The 27,282-nt window shown below is 39.5% G+C and overlaps 1 protein-coding gene across 1 annotated transcript in view; it reads right to left on the bottom strand.

Moving 5' to 3' along the window:
- LRRC4C (leucine rich repeat containing 4C) overlaps window positions 1–25,232 on the bottom strand; it is a 178,824-nt gene extending 153,592 nt beyond the window's left edge. The window contains 1 exon segment of the mRNA XM_037838765.1: window positions 23,831–25,232. The gene's annotated coding sequence lies outside the window, so the exon portion shown is untranslated.
- Between the last annotated feature and the right edge of the window lie 2,050 nt (window positions 25,233–27,282).

The raw sequence follows: 27,282 nt of genomic DNA, 5'->3' as shown, positions 1-27,282 counted from the left end.
CTTTCTATAATTATTGGCTTTCTATTTCATAAACACCTTACTTCAAACTTTCATTGCTTTCTCTGTTCCTGTTCCTTCTGGAGATGGAATTATGTATGGACAGCAGGTCATTGGAAGGAAGGCAAATTCAACCTTTTATGAGAATGGCATGGATCAATCTGGTCAACAAGAGACCCTGTGCCCTAGTTGTGTCACCAGCTTTCCATGTAGTACAGGAAAAAGTAAGAATACTTTTCAGGGTAGAGACTTTTTTTCTAAGCCTTCTCTTACCTGACAGTGAATCCTTGAAACAACAACTACGCTTTCTACTGGCTTAGCAACCTGCCAAACCACCTGGTATATACTTTTCTGTAATGAGAAACCAATATCATTGACTGGTGTAGCCAAAGTGAGATAGACAGGATCATGGAATCACACTGAATCAGAGACCTTCAATTGAAGTCAAAATGATGATGCTTTCCTAAATGGAGTACCAGGAAAACAGTTTTGTGATTCCGAATTTATATTAGGAAAATGTTGAGTGTGGTTTCATAGAGAACAGAGCTTTAAAATTAATCATTAAATGATATTATCCTAAAAGGGATTATACATTTAAAAAAAAGAGAACATGGTGCGATATTGAAAACACAAACCAGCGTTCTTTAGGAAAACCCCATGATTTTCAGAGGCTGGATTAGAATTTGTATAACATCAAATTATATGCCAAACTGTGACACTGGCAAAGAAATCAGCAAAAATCATAGGTTAAAGAATATATGGCTTTTAACACATGACATGTTGGAAATCTATCTGAAGAGTCTGTTTAGAGTCATGGCTCTCGCTATGGAGCTGTGAAAAGATGCTCACACTCAGAACCCCTCCCTGGAAAGTCTCAACCAGCAGTTTAAATCTCCTCAGGAGATTCTGATGCACAGCCACAACTCTGAACCACTGGCTTAGAGCCTCTAGGTAGAGTCAATTAAGAATCTTACTTTACCAAGACCTTTTTAAAGCTGTTTTGAATTCTATGCTGTTTAGCTTTCACCTTCCAAAGGAAGAAGCTAATATTGGTACTTAAAGGCTCTATGTTTTTGACAGAAACCCTAGTTTACAGGTCTCAAATAGGATCATTTTGTATTTATTTAAAATCTATAGCTGATGTTGCTATCTGAGAGAATTTTCAGTCTCAGCCAAGTTGTATCCCTGTGGCTGCAAATGTGATATTTCTCACAATAAGAGGTAATAACAACAGTGTCCAGTAATCAAGTCAACATAAAGTGTCTGTTTAATCTTAAAACTGTGCCACTACAAAGACTATGTTGAAAGTAAACATCAGGAAAAATTATAACAGTTAACATTTATTGAGTTCTTACCATGTGCCAAGCAGCATGCTTGGTGCATAACAATTTTTCATTTAACAACAACAGAATGAAGTGGGTAATATTATCTCTATTTACAGTGACTATTAGTATGCCCTTTTACTATTAACCCTATTTATGACAAGGAAACCAGGATCTAGAAAATTTAAGTAATTTCCATGAGGTCCTGGTGATAGTGCATGATAATGAATAGAATCAAGGTCAAGCTCAGTTCAAAGGTTGCTCTTAAATACCCTTTTCTACCACCTTCAAACCAATCATCACCACTATCCTACAACAACAAAAATCAAACTAACAAAATTCTTTCTTTCTCCTTACCTTAACCTGAGATCTGTTTCATTAAATATTACATAGCAAATAGCAAATACGTACAAATCACTGAACAGTGTTTTTTGTATTCCAACTATGTAAAATTCTTATCCCTGCCCCTCTCCAGGAATAGAAGAGAAATAGCAAGTTTTAGGGACTCAAATGGGGATTTGAAGTGATACTGCAACTTGAGGCAGATCCTAGAACATCTGGCTAACAAATTCCCTTTAAGAATTTGGAATTCCTTCTTAGAATCCCTATCTACTGGAAAATGTGAAGATAGATCATTCACGACATATGAAACTCACCCACAAGTAGGGCTTCTAGGGTTAATCCAAGGATTCTAAGAACTACTCCTGTGTCTTCCACCTGCCACTTTTTAGCCAGTTAGGCTGATGGTCCGTGATTGCTGGAGGTGATGAGAGGCCTGAGGGGGTGAATGTATTCCTTTAGATAGATACATAAATCAGATTATTATAGAATCTTCTTTCTTTTGTTATGATAGCCATAGCTCTCCACTTCAGTTAAGGAAAACACTGCACAGTCGAGCTTTTACTTTTTTCTTTCTTTCTTTTTTTTTCTTTTGGAACAGAAAAAGATTCTCTTCTATTTTATTCTTGGAACCTGTACTTTCAACCATTCTAAGAAAACAAATTCTTCTTTGGATAAGGCAAAGGTGAAGAGAGGAGGAGGAGAGGACTTAAAAGACTGACTTTTTAAAAATGTCCTTGCACAGTTGATTGCAAGCTGGATATTCAATAAAGAAAGGTTTCTGCTGCTAGGTCTACAGCTGCAACTAACAAGTTCATTGACTGTTTACAGGCAGAAGGAAGTTGAGGGTTATCATGCGTATCTGGTGATTTTGATCACTGTAGTGTATAGAAACAATCTGGGTAAACCAGCTCTAAATGGCCTTTCTGTTTTTCCTTTTGTGATAGGCTAGTGGGGGAAAAGTTGATAGAATTTACATTTAATGAGCCAGGTCTTGCCACAGAGTCATAAACCCTCAGTGTGTGTAGCCTTTAAAATATCATCGAGAGACTTTCATGCACTAAAAGGTTGGATGCGCTTCAGGGATGCCAGAAAAATTTTCAACATTCCCATCCACAATCCAACCTGGAAGAATTATCTAAGGAAAAGCAAGCCAGCCTGCTAGTCAAAAACCAGTCCCAAGGACACCCCTCTACCTTGTAGTAGACTGTTAATCCTAAAACTCTCATATATAGAAATTCTGTAGTTTCCACTGCTTTACCATCTGTTTGAGCATTGAGAGAGGCAGCAGAGCAGCTGCATTTTATGGATCAGGAAAGTGAACTTCAGAAGACTTAAATGACTTTCCACAGAATACAAAGTTTGGGAATGAAAGTTAAATTTCTTTCCTTACTAACTTTGAAACTCGACATAGTAGGGAGAAGTTCATATTAACATAAATTGTCAGTGGCTAGCACACCACATAGCAGACGTTTAATAATGTGTACTTAACTATCAATGATGTTCACGTCCTAGCTGTGCCAGTTTGAATATATTGTGTCCCCTGAAAGCCATTATCTTTGATGTAATCTTGTGTGGGCAGACGTTGTCAGTGTTGACTAGATTTCTTTGAATGTTTCTTCCGAGATGTGCCCCACCCAGCTGTGGGTGATGACTCTGATTGGATAACTTCCATGGAGGTGTTGCTCCGCCCATTCGGGGTGGGTCTAAGTTGATCAGTGGAGCCATAAAAATGAGCTGACATAACAGAAGGAACTCAATGCAGCTGTGAGTGACATTTTGAAGAGGAGCTACAGCCAAGAGGGACACAGAAGCTGAGAGAGTAGCTGCAGATGAGAGACAGTTTGCAGCTGAGAGAGTAGCTGCAGATGAGAGACAGTTTGAAGACAGCCGTTGAAAGCAGACTCTTGCTCCGGAGAAGCTAAGAGAGGACAAACACCCCAAGAGCAACTAAGAGTGACATTTTTGAGGAACTGCAGCCTAGAGAGGAACATCCTGGGAGAAACCCATTTTGAAACCAGAACTTTGGAGCAGATGCCAGCCACGTGCCTTCCCAGCTAACAGAGATTTTCCGGACACCATTGGCCATCCTCCAGTGAAGGTACCCTTTGTTGATGGACACTTCATGGCCTTAAGACTGTAACTTTGTAACCAAATAAACCCCCTTTTATAAAAGCCAATCCGTTTCTGGTGTTTTGCTTGCCGGCAGCATTAGCAAACTAGAACACTAGCTCTGGCTGAAATTGTCTCAATGAATATGCCTCCTGGAGCCCCTAAAGCAGTGCTCAACCCTAAACCTCTTACTGGGGTGTAATGCACTTGTTCTTCACTCCTAGAAACCCGGACTGCAGATCCTAATTTTCAATGTGAGTGAGGGAAGAAGGTCTCTCAGGTGAAGGACTGTTCTGTGGTTGGCAGATACTTAGTGGACATCAGTGGAATCATTACCTAATCATTACCCATGCCCAGGGAGTTATACAGCAGCATTGTACATGATCATATTCTATGATTTGACAAACAGAACGAACTGCAGTGGGCAAGGCACTTGCTGTGTCTCCCAATCATTCAGGTACTAACATAATTCTAGACAGGCTAGCATTTGTTCCTATTCCAAGAGGTTCTATCTGAAGTTCAGTGCTACAAAATACCTTAGCAAACATTGGTATGACATGCCAATCCATAACTGTAATTAAAATATACACACTCCAAACAGAAAACAAAGCAAAGCAAAACAAAATAAAACACACACACACAAAAACAAAAACCCAGATGTACTCAGGAACTCCAAAAGCTGAAAGGTTTTCATTGACTAGGAGTTGCATAAGAAAGTGAAACCAATAATGGGAAAACATTTTGAGATTTCCATGAGTAAAGAGCTATCTGAAGGCTATTTGTGTTCAAGGTTTTTCTCCAATGTCCTAAAAAACAAACAAAAAGCTCCTCCACAAACTGAAGAATAATATGATTCCATTCTGTGTACTCAAGGAACAACATAAAATGAATTCTGGGAACATAATGGACCCAAACCTTCCTTGCTACACCCATGTCTCATTCAAAAATTGAAGTCTATGAAAAATAAATAATAAGGTGGCAGTGAGTTCTGGCACTCTAGCTGCTCCTAATAAGTCCACTCCAAGAATTTATCCTTTAACTGATATCCACGGATATTCAGAGAAGAGATCCAAGAGGTCTGTGAACTCCCCGAAATAACTAAAAAATTGCAGAGTGTGGAGTGGAAGGGTAAGATATGCTGTTTTTATTATATTTTTTAAAGAGTATAGATGCAAAGGAAAATTACAATTGTCCCATGAGATGTTCAACCCTTAGAACATAAAAACTGATAAAATGTTGCTGGTGAGAGATCACAGTTTCAATGAAATCTTCATTTGGTTCAAAGTCTCAACCCAGAATCATCTTGGATGGAAGAAAGTCTTATTATAAAAACATTAATTTATTCAGACTCCATGAACAGTATGTAAACCTATGAATCATTTTTTTTTTCTGTCCCTGCAAAGCCACCAAATGCATTACAACCTCAAAAGGGAAAAAAGATCCCTGAATGATAATCTATTTTTTTTAAAGGGTTCTGAGATTGCAAATTCAAATTCCTTGACTCACAATGGATATCTGTATATTCTAGTTCCCCTTCTCTTAGAAACAAATCTTACTGTGGGGAGTGTATAAGTTTCCCTTCAATCCATAATTATGCAAATGTATCAGAACTGGCCAAAATATCCAACCCCAATTTTATTTTAAGCAATCATTATAACCCAACTTCAGAAAGAGGTCAGCAGCTGAAATTATCAACAAACAAGTTCTTAAATAGAAAATAATGTGAACATTTCTGTAACATATGTTTTGTTTTAACTTTTTAGTTGGGTTGAAGTCTTTGTGAGAAACAGTTAAAATGATAGCTTTCTAAAGAAATATGATTTTGAAATAATATTTTCTTGTACAAATTTTGAATGAGCATCAATTATATCACATTTAATACTACTTATATATAAATATATCTCCTTTGTAATGAAAATGTCATCCTCTGCAAATGCAAAAACCTCTTTATAGCCATCTTTACAACTAAAATTGGAATAGATATAATTTCCCAAAATCTATCTATATCTTTAATGACAGTGTAAATATAAAACTGTTATATCTTTGTGCAGCATAACATGTAAGAAGAATCCAGAACTTATAAATTACTAGGCCCTTATTATCCACCAAGGAATATGTATATTTATATATGTATGTGTGCATGCATGCATGTGTGCAAATATGTAAAATTTCAAATATTATTAAACCAGAACTTTTTAAAATTTGAATGAAGTTGTTGGTCACACTTGCATTTTTATGGTTATGCTATAAGAAGTTAGAACAAAATAATCAATTAATTTGATCCACTGAAGACAATCTAATATATGAGTTTAGATTTCTCTCAGTCTCTGTCTCTCCCAGAATAAATTTACAAATATGAAACAGTTGAGCTCTAAAGAGTAGAGCTTACAGATTACTTTGAAAAAAAAATCTCCTAACTCACTAAAGATTAAGTACTAGCTTGGTTGACATTAGCTCTTGAGTTATATTGATTTAATCATACTAAAAAAATATGTGGATATGCTTAAAATCTCAAAATGGTATAGTAAAACCTAAATTTATAGAATTAATAGTGTGATTAGACAAAATAATCAAAATCTTGATATTGAGTTCTGCAAAGAAAAAAATATATAAATTCAAAATACATTATCAGAGAAATCAAATCTTGCTTTAAACAACTTTTAAAGCAAGTTTTAAGTGTTCATTATTTAATTTATTTTCTTTCAAGATTGCATACTTACTCTTGTCAAAGAGGAACGCAAAGAAGGAAAAGGCTGACTCTACCTAGAACAACTTCAGAATCATGTGGAGAAGATAGATAATAAACATAGACTCATTAAATATGTGATAAGTGCCATGGTAAATGCATGTGCTGAGTGTTGCAAGAGAATAACAGAAGCAACTCTTAGTGCTACAGTGAGAAGATAGTGTCAATCTATCCTAACAATCCGTGAATCAAATTTAATAAATAGAAACAAGAAAACGAACTATCACAGAGCAACGTCACTTAGTTCAGGACTTTTAATGGGGGCACAAGGTATACAAGAAGAGAGAACATATATTTAAGTACACCATTTTTCTTCTAATCCAATTTCTTTAGACATGTAACTTAACTGCTTGGGTAGGCTCCAAGAAAGGCCTCTTTACAATGGATGCTACTCTATTACAAATCGTGCTCCATTCTATTTTACCGTAAAACATATTTTATCAGCTAAATACTACTTGCAGGGATTTGAAAGCAGCCATGAATCCCTACCTAAATGGAAAAAACGTCAAAAAATAAAAAAAATTTTAAAAAGGTAAACACAATTCTGTGACAAATGGCCACCATACCTGTCATTCACTTGTGGTTATTAACTGCTGAGGCAAAGAAGAACGAAATAAGATATAATTGCTGGAAACAAAAACGAAAATAGACTTTAAGTCAATACTTTTCCTGAAACTAGTTGATGGCTATGACTTGGGGTGCAGACACTATTACAGCTTCTTGAATATGATCTTTCAGAGAGAAATGAGGTGAGGAATTCAACCAGGTGTGTAGGCTTATTTTCCCCCTGGAGTAGGAGGGAGGGGACAATGGTTATGAGGCCTCCAACACAGAACACACATTGCCAAAATCTTGGTAGGCATCCAAAGGGAATTCTCCAGGTGTATCAGAAGTAAACAGAAGCAGTGGCCGGTAAGATGGAGAAGAAGAAGATGAACAAAAACTGATGGTTTCCATAGTAACAAAGAATGGAATTCCTGTCGAATGCAGCTTCAGTCATTTGGCTGCTCCCCAAACACCTGAATACTTCTGAGAAACAGTGAGATAGACATCTAGTGTGGGAAGTCAAAGGAGATTTCAGGGGGAGGGATAGATTCCCGTCAAGCCTCTGGCCACATCCAGGACTTCCCTTTTAATGAGTTAATACAAACATCAAACCAAGTGCTGAATCAATGAATTCACCTAATTAATTTTGTAGTTAATTAGTGGAAGCAAGTCTAAAATGAAGTGCTTACAATGCAGAATAGCCACACACTTAAAAGGCAACTATAATATGGAGAAGGATGCGGCTAGACATAGACAGTAGAGGAAAGAAATAAATTTGACAAGCATGATGAAAGAGGAGACACTAGAGAGCAAGAAGTTGTAAAAGAAGAAAGGAAATAAGCCATCCAGAATATCTGAGAAGGAGAACAAGAAAAATGCATTTCCTTTCTCTCTGGCAAAGATAGTCCTGTTATCTGCAAATTTCTCTGTGAAATGCCTCACACTCTTAGAAAGAGAGAGGTAAAAGGAACATAGAGAGAATCTAATCCAAACTTCTCATTTGATAGATATGGAAGACCTAGAAAGAAGTGGCAACTTGCTCAGAGTTCCAGGGCCAGAGGGTAGCAGCATCAACACAGGAACATTACTTTGGCAATGGCATTAGAAACAGAAATTCCAAAGATACTGCCGGGGAAGCTAACGTGACATGGGTCCATATTTCCTCTTTTACTCATAGCTAGCTGCTCAAGGTTTTCCCAAAGGCTCTAAATTTTGTATCTTATGGTACTGTCCTATACTATTAAAGTGAATGACAGGTATGGTTTCCATTTGTCAGATTTGTGCTACACACACATACGTACATGTATGACTTATCTTGCCAAGTAACATTAGGAAAAATTAAAAACAAGATAAAATTTAAAAATCCACTAACACATTCATTCTCTTTAAATGCACGACATTGTGACCCTAATGAGATAAGAAGGTAAAAACAGAATAAAAGTCATTTTTTAAAATTGTAAAAATTTAATCTTGTGAGAAACACACTTCATTCTGCTTATTTCTCCCTATTAGTTATTGCAGACTTCATCATGACATCTTCCCATTTTGTGGGGTAGCCTTCAGGAACCACTGCTTCCTGACGGAGTAATGTGCAAACAGGGGCAGGAGATTTAAATATTAAGAGTTATAACTTCATCATACTCCTTATAACTTTAACCGAATGGGAAGTTGGGAAAAGAAATGTCTGGCATACATGACCATGTCCCTTGGGAAATCCTGGGGAATTTGTCCATTGTGTCAGCAGCTCAGAACAAAAAAAAAAAAAAACATACAGCCCTCTGAAGACAACAAGCATGATGAGGCCCCAGAAACTCATTACCTTGACTGGAAGAGTTCCATATCCTGCTAAGCAAGCAGCCTCAGGGAAACTAGAGCTCTGAAGGACTACTCCTCAAAAAAGCAATTCTCTAAAGGGGTCCTATAGGAAACTCAGGAGAGGAGAATTCCTTTCACTTCAAAAATGACACATTGCCAGGTGTGGAGAAAGTTGCTGGCCCCAAGTAGAGTCTATGAGGTCATCTATTAAAAATAATGAAAGTTTAATTTAAAACAAAACAATTTTTTTTAGATCAGCAGTTGGAAGCTTGTGAAACAGAACATTCTCTTCCATCAAGAACCACATATTGAGCACCTGCTCTGTATACGGCATGGAGATGAAGACACAGAAGTGTAAGCCAAGGGGCTGACCTCGAAGAGCCTTCATTCTATATGAGGCAACAATCAACAGGCAAATCAGGATACAGGAAATGGCAAACAATATGACATAGCCAAGAAATACACACTAGAATTGAGAGTAGAGGAAGAGATAGAGAATCTTTCTAGAGAAGGGACCTCATCAGATAGTTAAAGGGTTAAGAAACTGGAAACAGTGGGGAGGGCAGTGGAGTTAACACAAAGGCTTAAGGACTGTGCTTAGGGGCAAGAGCAGAGAAACCAAACACAGAATGGGAGACAAACTAAAAGAAAGAGCCTGGGCCGGACTGTGAAAGGCCCTGAGTGCCAGGTTACAGGAGCTGACATTTATTTTACAAGGGAGGGGTCTGTTAGTAGGAGAGCAGAATGAAAGCAGTGCTTTTGGAAGATTAATAACTGGTGATAAAGATGGACTGGAAGGAGGACGGCAAATTAGGATGTGATTATGGATATCTGCACCTGATAAGTGCTAAAAGCCTGAATTAGGGTAGGAAGGGGGCAGATTCTGGAGACAACATGAAGCAAGACTCTACTCTGTCTTGCCAGCCCCAAGGGCCAGGAAGCAGATATTATAAAACACTCAACAACATGAAGCCTCCTCCATTTGTTTTTGAAAGGCCTCAGATTTGGGGAAAAAGCTTCAACTTAGACTAAAATCACTTTATACTCTCTGAACAGTAGGTGTTGGATCAACTATGTCGTAGGCAATAGGAATTACTCTCTGTGATGTCAGACTGTTGGGGATTGAATCAATGACCCCTGCAAAAGGCATGTTCAGGTCCTGTGGATGTGGACCCATCGTGAATAGGATCTCTTGAGGATGTTGCTTCATTTAAGGTGGGGTCTAACTGGATCAAGTGGGGCTTTAATCCTGGTTACTGGAGTCTTTTACAAGCAGAGTGAAAGTTAGACAGAGAGGGAGAGAGAAGCCATGGGGAGCAGCCAGAAGCTGGAAGTCATCAGAACCTGGAAAAGAAAGGTGCATTGCCATGTGACGGAAAAGCCAAGGAACCCAGAAGATTGCTGGTCAGCCAAAAGATACTGGCCCCAGGAAGAAGCAAGCCTTCTAGCCTCTGAAACTCTGAGCCAATGAATTCCAGTTGTTAAGCCAACCCATTGTATGCAATTTGTTTCAGTAGCCTGGAAACTAAAACACAAACCATGCCTTGAATCCACGGTGTACTGCCCTAGTGTGCAGTTCTCTCTCCTTGTATCCTGAACTGCACAGAGAGATAAATGGCACATGTCTCTAGAAGTCGTTACAGGAGAAGCAACGTGGGAATTTGGGACATTAAGATAAGCTGGTGGGATTGTGTGTGTGTGTGTACACATGTGACTGTACCCACTACAATTCCTACCATGTAATAGGTGGTCAAAAATGGCAGTCTTCATTGTTTTAACTATCCCAGGAAAACTCTATCCCATCAGTAGTTTGCTTTCCAATAGCTTATATGGGAAGCATATGGTCTTGTTTTGATTTTCAACTCTAAGCATGTCATTATGTAAATATAAATTGTCTATAGTGTTCCCAATATGTTGCACACAGAGTGAATGCTAGCAAAGAGATAAACCCCAGTCCTTGAACTTGGTGAGGAGTCATGTGCTTTGAACAGAGATTTGTAAGAAATATTTGCATCCGAAGCATGGGTAATAATTGTCTCCTCCCGTAAGCAACACCTATCTATGAAGAAGCAAAGGACTACACACACATTGCCTGGAAAACCATCCCTGGGGAGGTGAAATGGAGAGTTCAGGGATGTGGAATCTGTCACTGCTGAGACCTTTGCAATGACAAATGAGATGGAACCAAAGCTGAATAGCAGCACACCAACGGCTGATGCAGGTGACCAGGAGAGTTGGTGTTTGGGTAGTTTAAAGGACCTCTACCAATGAACTATTATTGACTGAAGAGGATCTTTGTTCCTTCTTTTGTTTTCTTATTTCCAGAAAATCCAGCAAATTACCTTTCAAAAAAAAAGACCTCTTCCTAAGAGATGAGAGGAACAATGGAAAAATAGCATGAATGCGGATGAAGTAGTTCCTCTGAAAAACTGATGTCTACAGGCTGATGATTTATAGGTAAATATTGGCATTTGTTACTAAAATGCCAGTATTTATCTATATACACCATGGCATCAAAAACAGTACAAACAAAATTAACTCTTGTAGTAAGTTACCATGTGAAACATATAGTAACTCATCCTTCCCCTCTCCACCTTCAGACAGAACCTGTGGTAGATATTTTTGGTTATCTCCCAGAACTCCAATCCTCTTATTTATGTATCTGTGGATCCATCCATTTTAGCCTCAACTCCATGTTCCTTGAACCCAGTGATTGGTCCATGACTGGGCAGATGACCTATGCTATTCCAATCAACTTAGATGTTAGGATGCTATCTGGGAATTCCAGGACAAAAAGTGGGGATGATTCTGTGGTGGATGGGTGGGAGAATGCAGAGCTATAGCCTAAGGACAAAAATGGCCCATGGGAAAGGAGAGAGCCAAGAGAATTACAGAGAAAATAGAGCAGGAGCCCCTATGACATTGTGCACCTCTGGATCAAACCATACCTGAACCCCATGTACTGCAAGACTTTTCAATTACAAGTGCCAGTAAATTATCTTTATTGCTTAAGCTAGTTATACTTTTTTTTCTCCAATTTTCAATCTAAGCCATCACAACTGACACAAGGCCCTAATACACATGGATGAAAATGAGGTATCCAGAATGAATGCAACAAAGCCTATTTCATTGGTCCCTGTAAATTCTGCTTCCCAAAATTTTACAGCTGTACAAAGATATCAGGAAGGAATTTTACCTTCATTCCAAATTCTGAAACTCCTCTTTTAAGACCGTTTTTCCTTTTTCTTTAAACAATCTACCCTAAGTACTTTTAACTCCTTCCTGCCTGTCTAGTGATTATTTCACATTGTAAGAAAATGTCTTATATTTTTGCTGCTGTGCAGTGTTCTCAGCGATGTGAATAATAATAAATAATAGCTTGCATATTTTCTATGTGCCAAACACTCTGCTAAAAGGTTTATTTCCATCATCTCAATTATAATTCTCCAAAGTCTGGAGAGGGTACTAGAGATATTCTCATGTTGCAGATAAGAAAGCTGAGTCTCAGAGAGCATAAGTAAATTGCCCAAGGTCACAGATCTAAGAAGTAGCAGGTATCTGGTCAGTCTGCCCCTTATTCTATGCTGTTCTATCACCATCCTTGTAGAAGTATTGGGTGTTTTTAAATGAGAAAGGACATGCAGAGTGCTGGACACATAGCAGGTACTCAGTATACCTCAGCTTAGTTTTCCTGATGGGCCTACGCTTTGGAAGATACAACTTGATACTAAAATCTTTGGTCTGTTTAATCTGAGATGAAGTAAAGACCTCCTCTGTATCTAATAACACAAAGTTTCCCTGATGACTTATTTGGCCCTGAACTTCCCAGTCTTTCTTTTGGGGAGTATCTGGGCATAACTGAAGGACAATCTAGAGATAGTTTCGATGCCCTGAGAAGAAGAGAGGACAAACAGTTGGGTGTGCCCCAAACCTCTTGGAGATGCTCAAAAGCCTTAATATTTCCTCTCTATAAACACCTAGGAGATGTGCTGCGCCTCGTCCCTGGACAGACTGAAAGATCCAGAGGCCCCTTACAATGAACAGTAGACAGAGAGGGATGGGACTGGAGGCTTTAAAACAGACAGAGCCTCTGTGCTTTCTTGGCTGCAGTGAACAGCAGCAGAGTTGGACCTGAAGTGATGGCCCGGTGCCTGCAAAGCACTTTGGCACATGCTGGGATGTGAAAGGCTCTAATGAGACCCATTTCACAATTCACTGGCCACGTGCATTAAGCAGGCAAAGATTTCTTCCTAACGTCCCGCAATATATCCTACAGCCCAGGTCTGCGCAAGGGTCCCCCTCCAGCCCACTATACCAGATCTCTCACTGTCTCTTCACTATTCTTTCCTTGGCAGTAAAATAAGCTAAAGGAGAGGCATCCTAGCTTTAAAGAGACAGGAGGCATTTCCAATGCAGATCTCCCTCAAGGTCTACAGGAACCTTAGGAAACTTCCAGAGACCTGCAATGCATGCTAATCCTTCCACTGGTTCAGAGAGTGGGCTCCCTCATAGTAAAGTCATTGTTCTTTCTAATTGTCAGAGACTGCTGCTCTGCACTCGCCTGGAGCGATCCAATTAACATATCACCACAACACCAACCATTATAATATGTTCTGTGTCCTACCAACAAGGGGAAACCCCAACCCAGCTTCCATCCACAGCTTCCGTCTAATTAGGTCTTTAATACAGAAACAGACGACAAGGTTGGGGGATGGGGACAGAAACCTGCTCACTTTCTGCCTAAAATCCACCTTGTGGAGTTGGAATATTTTTGTTGTCAATGGGAGAGGACTGAGGGAAGTAAAAACAAAAGAAAGACGGAGGGAGGAGGGAAGGAGGAAAGGAGAGAGGGAGGAATGAAGGGAGGGTTAGATGGAGGGGGGTGGGGAGGCTGCTGGCTGCTTTGGGGAAATGAAAAACAAGTAACTTCTGCTTGAAACGATCGCCATGGCAACATTCAAACAATACAGAGAAAGCCTTCATAGTTCCATTCTTGCCTTCCTGAACACCACTGCGTAGATGTTAACTCTTTTAGGATGGCTTCTGACTTTCTTCTGCCTTTTTGGTCAGTAGAAATCAGTCAGTAGAAATCAGTCTCTGGATCCCTCCCCATAATGCACTTGAATTCATTCACCCACCTCACTGCTCTGGTCCCTGCTGAGCTGATTCTCTCTGGAGATCAGCTAACTAAGCTGTCAGCATTTTCTCTGCTCAGATTAGAACAGCCCGCTTCAAAGAACTCTCAATCTCTCTCCCTGGAACCTAAGGTTGTAAAAATCAGCACATTCTGAGATCTGGCTCAGATTCAACTATAAACCATTCAGGAGTGGCACGTCTTTACTTTTTCAAATGCCATGCACCATTTTTTAGAAGTACCATATTTTAGTTACTGAAGTTCCCACCATCATTATCAAGCCATCAGTTCAAAAAAAAAACATGTCCCCTGCTGTGAGAATGAGTTCCTTAGTGCTGTGGTTCAAAATATAAAGAAAATTAAAATGATCAGCTGCATTACAATAAGATATCTATCAAAGCATCGTAAATTAATCAATCACCTTGTTCGAAGCAGGACCACATCTACAAAAACAGATGAATTTAATAACTAGGGAACTGTACTAAGCATCATAAAAGAAAGACATCTCTTACAATCTGTGAAATCTACCTTCCTTTCTAACCTACATACCTACCTTAGCAACAAATAAAGAAATATAATAAATGACTAAATTCTCCCCTTGTGATACAGCACATTCCATACTGTAACTTGGTCAAGATTAATGGGATAAAACAAATGGTTCCCTCCTGATAGGAAAGTATCTCAGCAGTTTGTAGTTTGGCAAGAACCTGGGATAAAACTAATCACTGGACACCTTCCCCACTCCTGATGCTTTATCACAAGGGACATACTAGTCAGGGAATATTGCTTTGGAAGTTCTGGAGACAAAAATTAGTTAAGAGGATTATATGGAATAGCCAGATTCCAAAAACACTATAAAGTATTACTCGCTCCTAGTCCAATTACTATATATTAATAATAGTGATCCCTAAAATGTAAAGAGAACATCTAAAACTAGAAGAGTCCCCCAAGAGCAACAAAAATTAAAGACTAAAAAGAAAAATATACGTTCAGTTGTTCAACATATTCAAGAAATTTATATGCAAAGATTGCAGGATAAAAAATAAACCTTAAAAAAAAACAGGATCTTATCGTTTAGCACTTCCCTTTAGCTACTTCAGTGTCTTCTGCTGCTCCTCATAGGAGAAAGGAAGGAAGCATCCTTCTGAAACATAAAACTGGTGCATCTCCTGAGAGAGTATATCTGGCTCCCATAAACGAGGTATCTGGATGGTGTGAAAAGGGACTGCAGCTCACCAGATTTGTTCATTCAGGCACAATTATTAAGGAGAAGACCTTTTTTCAGTCTCCCCTTGGATGAGTCCCTATTTGGGCATCACTCAAATTGTAAAAAGTCATAGCCTCGTCCCAATAGTCATTCATTAACAGGAAAGCCTAGTTTATATAACGGTGTGGCTTGAGCACTGTATAACTCCAAGAGGCACCTTGATCTCTGCGAACAGGAATCTTTGTGAACAACAACCATTGGAGGTTGTACATTGTAAAACCTGCAGCTAGCCTATTAACAGCTATAAATTTCAGCAAAAAGTAGCACTAAGATATATTTACTGAGCTATTTAAAAATTGGGATCCTCAAAGGCAGCTAGTATCGATATTTCAAAAAGCCAACCAGCAATTATGCTTGTACACATCATATAACTGCAAAAGGTAATTAAAATGCCTTTGCCTTTGGCTCAGTTTCTATCAACTCATGGTAACAATGTTCATTTTATGCATTTTAAGAAGTAATGTCTTTTTAGGTTCTAAAGAATTGGGGTAGCTGGTGGTGGATACCTGAATCTATCAAACTACAACCCAGAACCCATGAATCTCGAAGACAATTGTATAAAAATGTAGCTTATGAGGGGTGACAGTGGGATTGGGAAAGCCATAAGGACCACACTTCACTTTGTCTAGTTTATGGATGGATGAGTAGAAAAATAGGGGAAGGAAACAAACAAACAAACAGACAAAGGTACCCAGTGTTCTTTACTTCAGTTGCTCTTTTTCACTTTAATTATTATTCTTGTTATTTTTGTGTGTGTGCTAATGAAGGTGTCAGGGATTGATTTAGGTGATGAATGTGCAACTATGTAATGGTACTGTGAATAATCGAATGTACGATTTGTTTTGTATGACTACGTGGTATGTGAATATATCTCAATAAAATGAAGATTAAAAAAAAAAAGAAGTAATGTTTGGCAGCTATATGTTTTTGATTAGTAAAAATGGAGAAACAAATTGCAATGTATTTATTGGGCAAAATATTTTTGAACCATGGGTCCCTGAAGGAAAAATAGTAAAAGGTGATCTTAATGGCAAAAAGTTTGGAAAAAAGAATGGCTGATGACATTAATTGAATTAATTGAATTGGAAGAACATGTTCAACTTCAAGATGTGTTAGATCAAGTTAGATGTCGGAGATGACAGGAAGAGTAATATGAGGTCCCTACACTAAAAGAACTCACAATCTAGTGGGCTCCAGACAAGTAAGTAAACATATTATTACAGATTGATAAGTGTTATCACAGATGTGTGAACAAAATGTTGATGCACAGAGGACAAGATAACTCAGAAGGCCCAGGGAAGCTGGGAAAGATTTTCCTAGAGGAGGTAACTTGCTCTGGGATTTAACTGTATGAATAGTATATCTCAGGCAAATGGAACAGCTCTTACCAAGTCTGAGTCAAAACTAGTCTCGCATATTTTCAGAGGGATAAAATGTTTTGCATGGTGGTAGAGAAGAGAGGGCATGAATAAATTCCAGTTCAAGCAAAGAACCCTGGATTTTATTCTGTAAAATAGGAATGTTCAGCTTTATTTCTTAGGATGATACATCTGAAGGAAAAATGAATAACAGAAAAACTGATATCAGCAAGACTAGCTAGAAGAATATTTAGGAGAGATACGGTGGTTGGGAGAGACAAAAAAAAAAACCTGAGTTTGAGATAGTAAGTAGATGGGTTTGATAATTGGTTGTATATAAGATATTATACTACAAAGAGATATTGGGTATCATTTGAAACTGAAAAATATACAGGTTCCTGGAGGAAAAACAGTCAGTTACAGTTAGATGTTTTAAATTTGAGGGGCATGCAGGAGACCCAGGTAAGTAAGGAGGACCTGGGCCGGGGGTAGAGATTTATGAGTCTTCAACACACAAAAGATGGCTGAGGTTTTGAGTGTCACCTTCCAAAAGGAGCAAGGCTGCCATAGCTCAGGAATGTAGGAAGACTGAGAAGAGACTCAAGGATAAAGCCCTTAACATTTGAGAAGCAGGAGTAGGAAGAGAAGGAAGAGGATGAGATGGCAAGAATAAAGGAAGTAATCAGTGAGTACCACCTCAACCCCCCAGAAGAGTTTCAGGAAGCTGGAGGCCATCAATGGTCCCAAGTGCTACAGAGAGATCAAACACGGTGAGGACTGCAATCAGGCTTTGGGGGCTTGTGACCGGAAGCCCATCGGGTTTACAGAGTATTGTAACTAAGTTCCATACTTATTATTAGTATTGACCTTATTTCTCACATGATTCTGAATTTTCAAATGATCTCAAAGCATTTTCCAAAGCCTCTCTATTAGTTATGCCAAGTGAGTTAGGGAGATTTTTCCCAAAGCTTTCTTAGAAGTTGTCTGTCCCTCACTTAGAGGCATACTTGGATATTACTGAGGACTGAGATATGAGGCCACAAGAGAACCTTCATTTCAGGCAACAGAGAGAAAAGAAACTGTAGATTTATCAATCCCTATTAAAATGTTCAGATTGGGTGCCAGGTTCTAGATAGTGAGCTATCATGTTTACTTGTAATCAAGTCAGCAAGTTTGAGTTTATAAGGAAGCAATAAGGAGACCAATTCCGATCTCAGGTTTTAAAGTCAGAAAGACGTAGCTTATACTTTCAATTCTATCACTTACTTTCTGTAGAACCTTAGACAAATTATTTAGCTTCTTTGTGTTTCAGTTCCCTCCGAGAATCAAGGAGAAAAATACATGCTATATTTCCAACACAGTACCTACTGCATACAAATACTCAATAAATGGTGGTTACCATTGTTATTATCAAATATTATCCATAGCATCCATAAGGGTTAAGAGTTTCCCAAAGTGTGGAAAGTGGCCATCAGCTTATGCCAAAGTTGAAATAAAAATTAATTAAATGTAAGTTTTTCATCATTTTTAGAGTTCATTTTAAATCTGATTGACATTGGGAAACATTATAGAAAATAAAATTACCAACATTGGTAGCAAAGTTGGTAAAAGATGTTTATTTACATACTTAGCAAATGCAAAGCAAATTACTCATCAGTTAAATGTTCCCATTTCTACCAAAAATAAAGATTTCAATGAAAAGGAGGAAAGCTAGCTAGCATTTATTGAGTAAGGATCATGTGCCAAATACTCAGACACCATGATTAATGCTCACCAAAAAAATGCAAAAGAAATTATCTCCATTCTTACTCTTGAAGTAACTGAGGTTTAGTATGGCTAATTCATCTATGTAGGATCACCCAGCTAATAGGTGGTGAAACAAAGTCAGAATCCAATGTTTGTTTATTTCAAAATTATATTGTTTCTCCTACAAATCTGTTAGGGACTTCCTTCCTGCTTTTATCCAACATACCTTTCATTGTAATACTGATTCCATCTTTCTCTGGGAAGGCTATGCTGTTCCCCTCTACTTTTTAACAACTAATCCTGGGATGAGAGATTATAGCTCTTTAATTCCTAAGAATCCTGAATTCCTAGGTAGTCAGTTATGTACTTAGAATCCTAAAATCTTAGTCCTTGAAGCATCCTTCACTTCTACCTTTATTTAATGGAGCGGAATATGAGACATAAGTGACTTATACAAAATGCCACTGTCTATTAATGAAAACACCAAGAATAAAAAACAACAAAACCCCACACTGCATCACCTATCTTTCAGACCTCTGCTATTTCCAACATAAGGAAGCCCCTCAATGGTGTTTCAGGCAGAATGGAGAGTGCACTCATTGGTATTTTTCATTAAGCCTCTATGGATTCCTGAAAGCTGGCCGGGCTTCTTGTGTATATATGTGTCACACACATGTGCATACACTCAGGTAGATACATGCATTGAGTCTTTCGGAGAGGTGTCTCACATCAAGTTCAGTTAGTCATTCAAGGAATATTTATTGCATGCAAACTATCTGTCAGGCACCCTTCTGAGGTACTGAGGACATGTCAGAGAACAAAATAAAGTCCTTGCTCTCATGGAGTGTTACAAGCATACTGCCACAACCACAAAATCTGCCCAACTAAACATGAATAGCCAAATTTACATTTTTCCAGAGAAATCATTCTGAAGAAAAGAAGGATGCAATTAGTCCCTATATCCCCTCAGGGAGTTTTCCAAGATTACATTACAAATTAATCTACTGTTTGTTATGCATATATTATAAAGCACTTGACAATCCAACCAAAGTTTACACAGACACAAAGTTTATTGTCTACCAATTAAAAAGTATATTTCAATCTTTACTCAAGGAATGACAATCTTCAGGGAATGTGTAAAGACCTTAACAAAAATGATCATATCTATTTATATGTTATTCCAACTGAATCCTAGCTGTACCTTTTTCCTTGTTTAACCATGCCAACATGGACACAGATTAACAGCTTCCACCAAAAAGGAACCATATCTGTTTTTTGCAAGCTGTGCATTATCTAACCTAAAATCAGAGCTGCTCAGTTTAAATGTGCATTTATTGAATGCCTGCTATGCATGGCACATGCAATCTGATTCAGACCTCATGCAGTTCCACATGGATTTTACTCCTGTCTTGCAGATAAGCAAACAGGATCAGGCCGGTTAAATGACACATGTTAAGTGACCCAGTGGGAACTTAGTTTTTGAATTCACTTATGATGTCCACATTCAAGTTCATCTATTTTCCTGGTCATCTTTAAGAGGCACACAAAAAAGTAAATGTGTGAAATGGTGAGAACTTCCAACGCTGACTTCCGTCTCTTCTTAAGATCAGTGAAAACAGTCAACTTCAGGATGCTTTTTCAAAATTAACACAGATTTCAAATTGCTTTCCCAACTGAAAAGAAATGGTATAGAAATCCAATGGGCAATTCCTCAGCCTGTAACTGTACTATTATCATGCAGTGATTTGATATCAAGAATAACAATAATTATAGCAGTAGGTCTCCTTTTCCCTAAAAGGGAGAGCAGGTTCCCAGAGTGTATTGAGGAAATGAACAGAATACAGGGCCCCTGTTGCAGATAATGAAATTATGAGCAATGACTACAACTGGCTTCTTCAGAAAACCACTGATAAGTTGGTATTGAAAGATTTGCACATGTAAACAATAAGTATACATCTACATTAAATTTTCTTGGCTTTTTGTACTCTATTGGGGCTTTAACCTATCTCAAAGTGAAGATTTTGTTTAACATAGGATTCATTCTGACTAGGAAGCTGTGAATCCAAATTGTGGACTTGGGAACCTTAATATTAATTTTGGAATTTACGCTAATTTAAATTACATAATTGATAGAAATTCACCTTTATTTTGTGCATTCCTGGTCCAGGCTATGTAAAAAGTAGCTGAATTATACATTTAAAATTCAGGAGCTGTCTTACATACCTTTTAGACCAAAAGTATACATACATAATAGTAACATTATTTCTCCCTTATATAGCATTTGAGTATTATTTTTGCTGAGATTTACTTTTCTATACTTTAAGGAGAAAATCTTGATTTATGGTTTTGGGCTTGAAGCAGCAGCTTTTCATATCTAAAATAACATATTTCAGCCAATCTGTTCCAATAAGACCCCACAAGAGGAACTGGCAACTATTGTAAAGTCAATTCCACCAACCCTAGTTTTTAAGTGCAGTCACTAGAACTATTAGAGTGCTTGGCCATGCAGTATCCATTCTCAGGAAGTTAATCCAAGGATATTCATTACAAACAGCTCTCATTAGGGGACCTATTATGTTTGGGGATTTGTATACCATGATTTCTCATTCATAAAACAGTTCAACAAATTGGATAGTATCATTCCCACTTTAAAGATGAGAAAATTGAGGGCCAGAGAAATAAGAGGCACTCCCCAAAGGTCAAAGTAGCTATTAAAATAGGAAGGGAGGAAGTGATGTGAAAGGCTAACTTCAAAACTTGTAAAACCTAGCAGCTTTCTGGGCCTGTGGTCCTCAGTAGAATGCTGGCCTGCAACTACCTACTCACAAACGCCACTCTGGGTAATCACTTTTAAAATATTCACCAATTTCAACCCTGAAATAAGCTAATGAATAAGCTTCCACGGCCATTAATCTTTCATCGGTTCCTGAGCACCTTGACCAAAATGCAGGGCCAACTTTGACTGCCAAACCAGAGGAGCTACACCTCAAGCTGTGCCAAGCATCCCTAGCCGTAGTGTTGGTGAAGTGAGTCACCAACATGAAAAACAATGACGTCCTGAGATGCCCCTTCATCTCCAGATCTGAACACATTTAAGTAAGATGCGTGGGAAGACACATTTCGGCCCATAATTTTAAGCAGATTCATTCTCTCTCTGTGTTTCTTGTCTCCCTCATACGAAAGTTTGCCCGTGTGTTAAGTGCAGAGGGTCCAGGGAGGGGATGGCACTGTTGTAGCAGGAAGGGAATGCACTTTGAGATCTAACTGTAGTAGTGGTTAAGAAAACTTGATGTCAAAAAAAAAACAAAAAGGAAAACAAGCAAACAAACAAACATACCTCTTCTGATTGACAGAGCCAAAGTGATTGCAAGCCTGGGTTTCCACGTGCATCCCAGACTTGAACTACACAGTAGAAAGACTCAAAGTATTTTTTTTTTTTTCTGTTTTGTCAACTGTGTTAAGTTGCAGCTAAGCAGGCACTTAATGTAATGTGAGTCAATCTATTACCACAAGTTGATGATTTCACTGTGGTCATGTAAAACAAAACAAACAAAAAACTACAGAGGGTTGTAAGATATATAGAAGTCTACAGGGAGCCCAGGAAAAAAAGAAACAAGTCCTGCATGATTATTTGTATAGGTTGGTAAATACACTGCTTGATAGATGTCCCAACAGGAAACATGAGCCCAGTAAAATAGAGAAGTGCTCAGCTCTAGGCTAGTTTAGTTAAGGAGCAATGAAAAGGATAAGAATAGATGATGTGAATGAAAGGACAGACCCAGATGCTTTTAGCTGGGGGTTTCTGGTTTTTATTATCATCTCTCTAATATAAATCCAACTCCACAGTTCCTTAACGATCCTCTAGGGACCAATACTCACAGGATTAAATGTGCCCAACAGTAGGAGGGACCCAGGAGACTGACGCCTTTCTTCTCCTGTGGGTGATACATACACATATGTACATGCCAGAGTTGTGGGTCTTATTTTTTAAAACCCAGGGTATTAAAGCCAGGGTTATCTAAACTCAGTTCTTAAAGGGGAGGGGGGGGGGACTAAAACAAGGAAATGAATGTTGGAGACAAAAGACCCGTGAACTCGAAGCCTGGCAGAGTTCACTTCAAGCTCTCAGGATCCATGAACCATTTTTGACTCTTCTAGATAAAAATGGCAGCTGTGGAGTCAGAAGTACCCATACCATGTATGGTTGATTTGCTGTCTGGTTTGGATCCAGGACAGATTTTTGGCTGCTCTACTGAGGATTGTGTGAGTCACCTGTCTCCCTCTGTTTGGCCATTTACCCAGGAGTTATAGCTTCTCTAGGCTTCAGTTTCCTCTTTTATTGGCTTAAGATCTCTGAGGAGTCTTCTGGCTCTAAAGTTATACGAGACTATGATTCTGCTAGAAGGCCCCAGAAAAGAATACAGAAGGATGGATAGGGAGAGTTCTGTAAATAAGGCCAGTTCCACCACCCCGGTAGCTATAGGGGAGGGAGGAGATGGAGACGGGGTGATCCCACAAGCCCTGAGGTCCTCCGAGCAATTTCAACCTTCTCTTACATTTTCATATTGGCCTCCTTCACCTAAGACAATCCTGTTAGACGAGATTCACTGGTGGCCAACACACAAACCTTTGCTTTAGCTTTTCTCCCTAAGTTACCACAGGACACTGGATTTCTACTTTTTCCTCAGCAGTGGCGTCCTGGTGACGTTGGGCAGTTTTCTGGTAAAACCCCAAATAACTGCCTAAACTATCTGCAACCTATGGATAGCATCTCCATAATCCAAAGAAATTGGTAGAAGGGGGTGGGAATGAGGAGAGCCGGGCCTTCTCTCTCCCACTCTTAGCACCGTTGAGAACCCAGGTACAATGTATATGCATGAGAGACTGTGGAAAGTGCAGCCACCTCTCTCTCCACCAGCTTCATCCCTGGCATCCCCACTCTCCCTCCCTCAATCCACCCACCAGCCAGAAGCCATCCTTCCTCTGCTTGGTTTATCATCATATTTTTGTGTTAATACATTTTGTTGATCTGCAAGGTCAGGTTGGATAATGACATTTAAATAGAGTCCCTTTGATTTCTAATGGCTAAACATCGGTGCATCTAACTCCGGGGCAGCCCTGCAACTTAAATGCATCCTAGAGTGTCAATCACACAGGATGGCACCCCACACTGCAGCAGCTTTTGGGGGAGATTTTTTTTTTTCCTGGTGAATATTTGCAAAGGTATTTGCCCAGGATGCAGACAACCTGCATCATTATAGCAAATCGGCTTATTGGTGAGCACAGCCTAATGGAGCAAATGCGTGGGCCACCCTCTCCCTTGTTTTCAGATCCCCCATAGCCCCGGTCTTTATAAAACACACTAAAGGGTGAGGGGACAAAGAGACCAAGAATGCTAATTATTGAATATTTTCTTCACCAATAAATAAGAAAATAAGGATCACTCACTGTATGTCAGACTGATCACAGCAACATCCAGATGGAAATCCAGGTGGTTAAAGAACAAGAAATAACGCATAATCTTGACAACCAAAAGAAAAACAGAAAAGAAAAAACAAAAAGGAGATTGATGAAGAAAAATCCAACTGCAATTATCCATCAATTTTAGTCAATATAGACACAAATCCAACTGTGCCCTTGCTGGTTTCACTCCAATCAATGCCTCATTCTGCCGCGGTCAACTTTTCTTCTCCGAAATTTCTTTGCAGATGCATTATTAATTTCCTCTCGTCTTGTGGGAAATTCAAAAAGGAAAGGAAAACACCACCATATCACGTCTTTACTTTCTTTAAAATGCCCCAAACTTTTCATTCCAAAAAAAAAATCTCCTTGGCTTACTTTCTCCTTTATAGAAAATATTGAACATACTTTTTCTTTCTGGATCCTGGGTTCTCCATTTCCAATCATCCTTTTGAGGAGGGGGTGGGGGCAGTTGTTTTATTAGTATTATTTATCTATGTCAGAACACACCAACCCACGCGGGTCTGACACCGGTTTATCTCATTTTTCAATGCTCCCTGGGTGCACATAGATACATTTGTGTTAAGATCCAGGTCTTACAAGAAAAAGCTTCGTTCTTCCTTCTCTCTTGCACAATCAGTTTATCCACTGCGTTCGGTTCCAAGAGAGAGATACGTCCCGCATCCTTCATTTTCGCAAGGCAACCAACCGCCACCGCCACCAAAAAAATAAGTCTTCTTTTACATGGGCGATTCCTCTCCCCAGCACCCCCTTCGAAGAATTTGGGGATCAACTCCCCCCACTCGCACCCTTCCGGCCGGCCCTTTCTCCAAAGATCTGATTAGATTTCTAATCACAACCCAGTGCGCAATTGCATCTTTGATTTCAATCACCCGGCCAGCCACCTTCCCCTCTCCCCTCCAAACTCCCGGTTATATCCTGTCTCCTTTCCTCCACCGCCTCTGCAATTTCATAATCTCACGTTAAATGGAGTGCGGGGGGCGGTGGTGGTGGTGGGGGAGGAGGTAGTGGAGGAAAATTTCAAGGCTCCATCAGCTGTCAAGAAGAAACCCATTCCTCTCCCCAACCCCGCTACTTTTTTTTTTTTTTCTTTTTTTTTAAGGCTCCGGGTGGCTTTCGCTTCCTCTGTCCCCGCCCCCACCACCCCAGGCACCCGCTCCGGATCCTCCAGGTGTTGCAGAACTCCGCGAACAGGGCCGGGATCACGCGGAAGACGCGTGACGCGGTCCCTCGCCGGTGGCCCCTGTTAGCCCCCGGGTTCCCTTCTCCTCCGTCTGCGGGCAACCGATCCGCGGGCGCCGCGGCGAAGGAACTTCAGACTGGGCTTTTATTTAAAATGGGGAGGGCGAAGAGAGTGGGCCGGCGGGGTGTTAGGTAAATTAAAAAAAAAAAAAAAAAAAAAAATACAAAATAAGGAAAAAAAGAAAAAAGGGGAGAAAAAAAGAGAAGGAAGGGAGGGGGCACCCTAATCGCTGGCTCCTCTCATCCTTCTCGAATAAAACTGCAGCTCTGATCTCATTTCCAGCTGCGTCGGGTACATTTTGAAGCCACAAGTTGGTTTCTCTCCGCGCAGACCTTCCCGGCGCCGGCTACTGGTCCTCTGCGAGGAGACGCGCTCTCAGGAGCGCAGCTGCTGCGCGCCGTCCTTAGCGCCATCTCCCCGACTCGCGGCTCTCTGCGCAGCAGAAACCCTTTTCCCTTTCCATCCACTTCGGCTTCAACTCTCGTCCTCCCCCGCCCGCTCCTATCTCGCCTCCCCTTCCCCCAAATAAATAAATGCGCTCTCGGTGCCGGCGACAGCTACTGCCAGTCTGGGTTCTGTCTTGGCCAAAACCACATCCCAACGTCCTAGCTCCCTAAAGCTCCTCTTGGACTGCAGTCCCCTTCCCTTCTCTGCCCCTCTTCCTTTCCCCTTTCCTTTTCCCTTTCTCTGCTTGTGATCAGTAAAATACAATTACCCAATTACCTCCCATCATCTTAGCACTGATTGGTCAATTGCATTAACACTTGAAGTCTGGGAAGAGGGGATTGGAGCCTCTGCGGTGTGGCACGGCTACCACCTGGAGGACAGAGCGGGAACTGCTGCGTTTCAAAGCAACCCCCAAGATAGGAGATTAGTAATAGGCAAAGAAACTCAGGGGCTGTGTGGGAGAAGTTGTCAAAAATCTTTTTCTTTTTTCCCCCTAAATGCCTGCCTGCTTTCATCCTGAAAGCCAGGAGTTTGAGTTACAAAGGGGAAGACTTTGAAGTCAAATCACCACTAGGGTTCAAAAACATCACCAACCATACAAAGCTGCCACTTTCAGATTGCTGGGTAAGAGCCTTTCTCCTACGTAGTTAAGCAGGCTGGTCACAAGGTAAGGATTAACGCAGTCCTATTGCCTAGAATAGGCTGATCAGAAAGAATCTAGGAGTACCTGTAAAGCTGCTGGGAAAGGAGCCTGTGGTCGAGCAAGATAATCTCACCAGGAGGAAGCAACTGTAAAGGCGAGATAGGAGACTTCAGCCTATGCAGTGTTGCAGTAAATTGGCCTATTCAGTTTGTACAAGACATCCAGGACAGCTTGACAACTCAATTCTAACATCCCTTGCTCCTGGATGTGGATTTTTCCATCAACTTATATTAGGGGAGCAGGTGGCACACGTAGACTTCATGGAGTCTCTTTAGAAAGAGGGAGGGGTCCAGAAAATAATGTAATTAATACTATATTTTTGTTGTTTTTTTTCTCCACTATATGATTATTGTAAGGCACTTTCTGTAAGCCATGGTTATTCATTTTATGTCATTCAAATATGTGACCTTGAGATATGAAATGGATAAAATTAGAAATCATAGTTCAAATAATAAAAATTATACATGTTAGGTGGGAGGAGAATAAATAATAATTCCTCATTTCATGCTCCCTAATCAGTGATCTTTGTGCCAATTTTTGTTTTATTTTGAGAGTTAAGAAGCAGGAAGTCATAATGAGAAGTGGCATCACACAAAAAAGTGAACATTTTTACCAAGAGAACATCAGAAGCATATCCAAGTTCACAACAAATATTAGTTTTTCTTTCCTATTCCCTTTAAAGTGCATGGATACTTCCTTGCTTCAGGTTAAAAAATAAGGAATACACTTATACATTTATTTACATATTTAAACATACTCTAATATGTATCTCAAATGTCAGCATCTGCAAGAGGAAAGTTCTCTATACATGGATTGTGATTTATTATTTCTCCATCAGTTTGGAGAACTTTGATATTGTTTTGAATTGCATCAAAATGTGAATTTGTTTCATGATGGCATTGCTTTTGTTTTTAAATAGATGCTGTATTGATTGATTCAAAACACTAGCGGGCAGTTGACTATAACTAATTTGTCTTTTGAAGTTCTAACCCTTATATGCCAATTACCATTTATCAACTAATAAAC

Source organism: Choloepus didactylus, chromosome 6, assembly GCF_015220235.1.
Source record: "Choloepus didactylus isolate mChoDid1 chromosome 6, mChoDid1.pri, whole genome shotgun sequence".
Taxonomy (NCBI): domain Eukaryota; kingdom Metazoa; phylum Chordata; class Mammalia; order Pilosa; family Megalonychidae; genus Choloepus; species Choloepus didactylus.
This window is presented reverse-complemented; position numbering and strand designations above follow the sequence as displayed.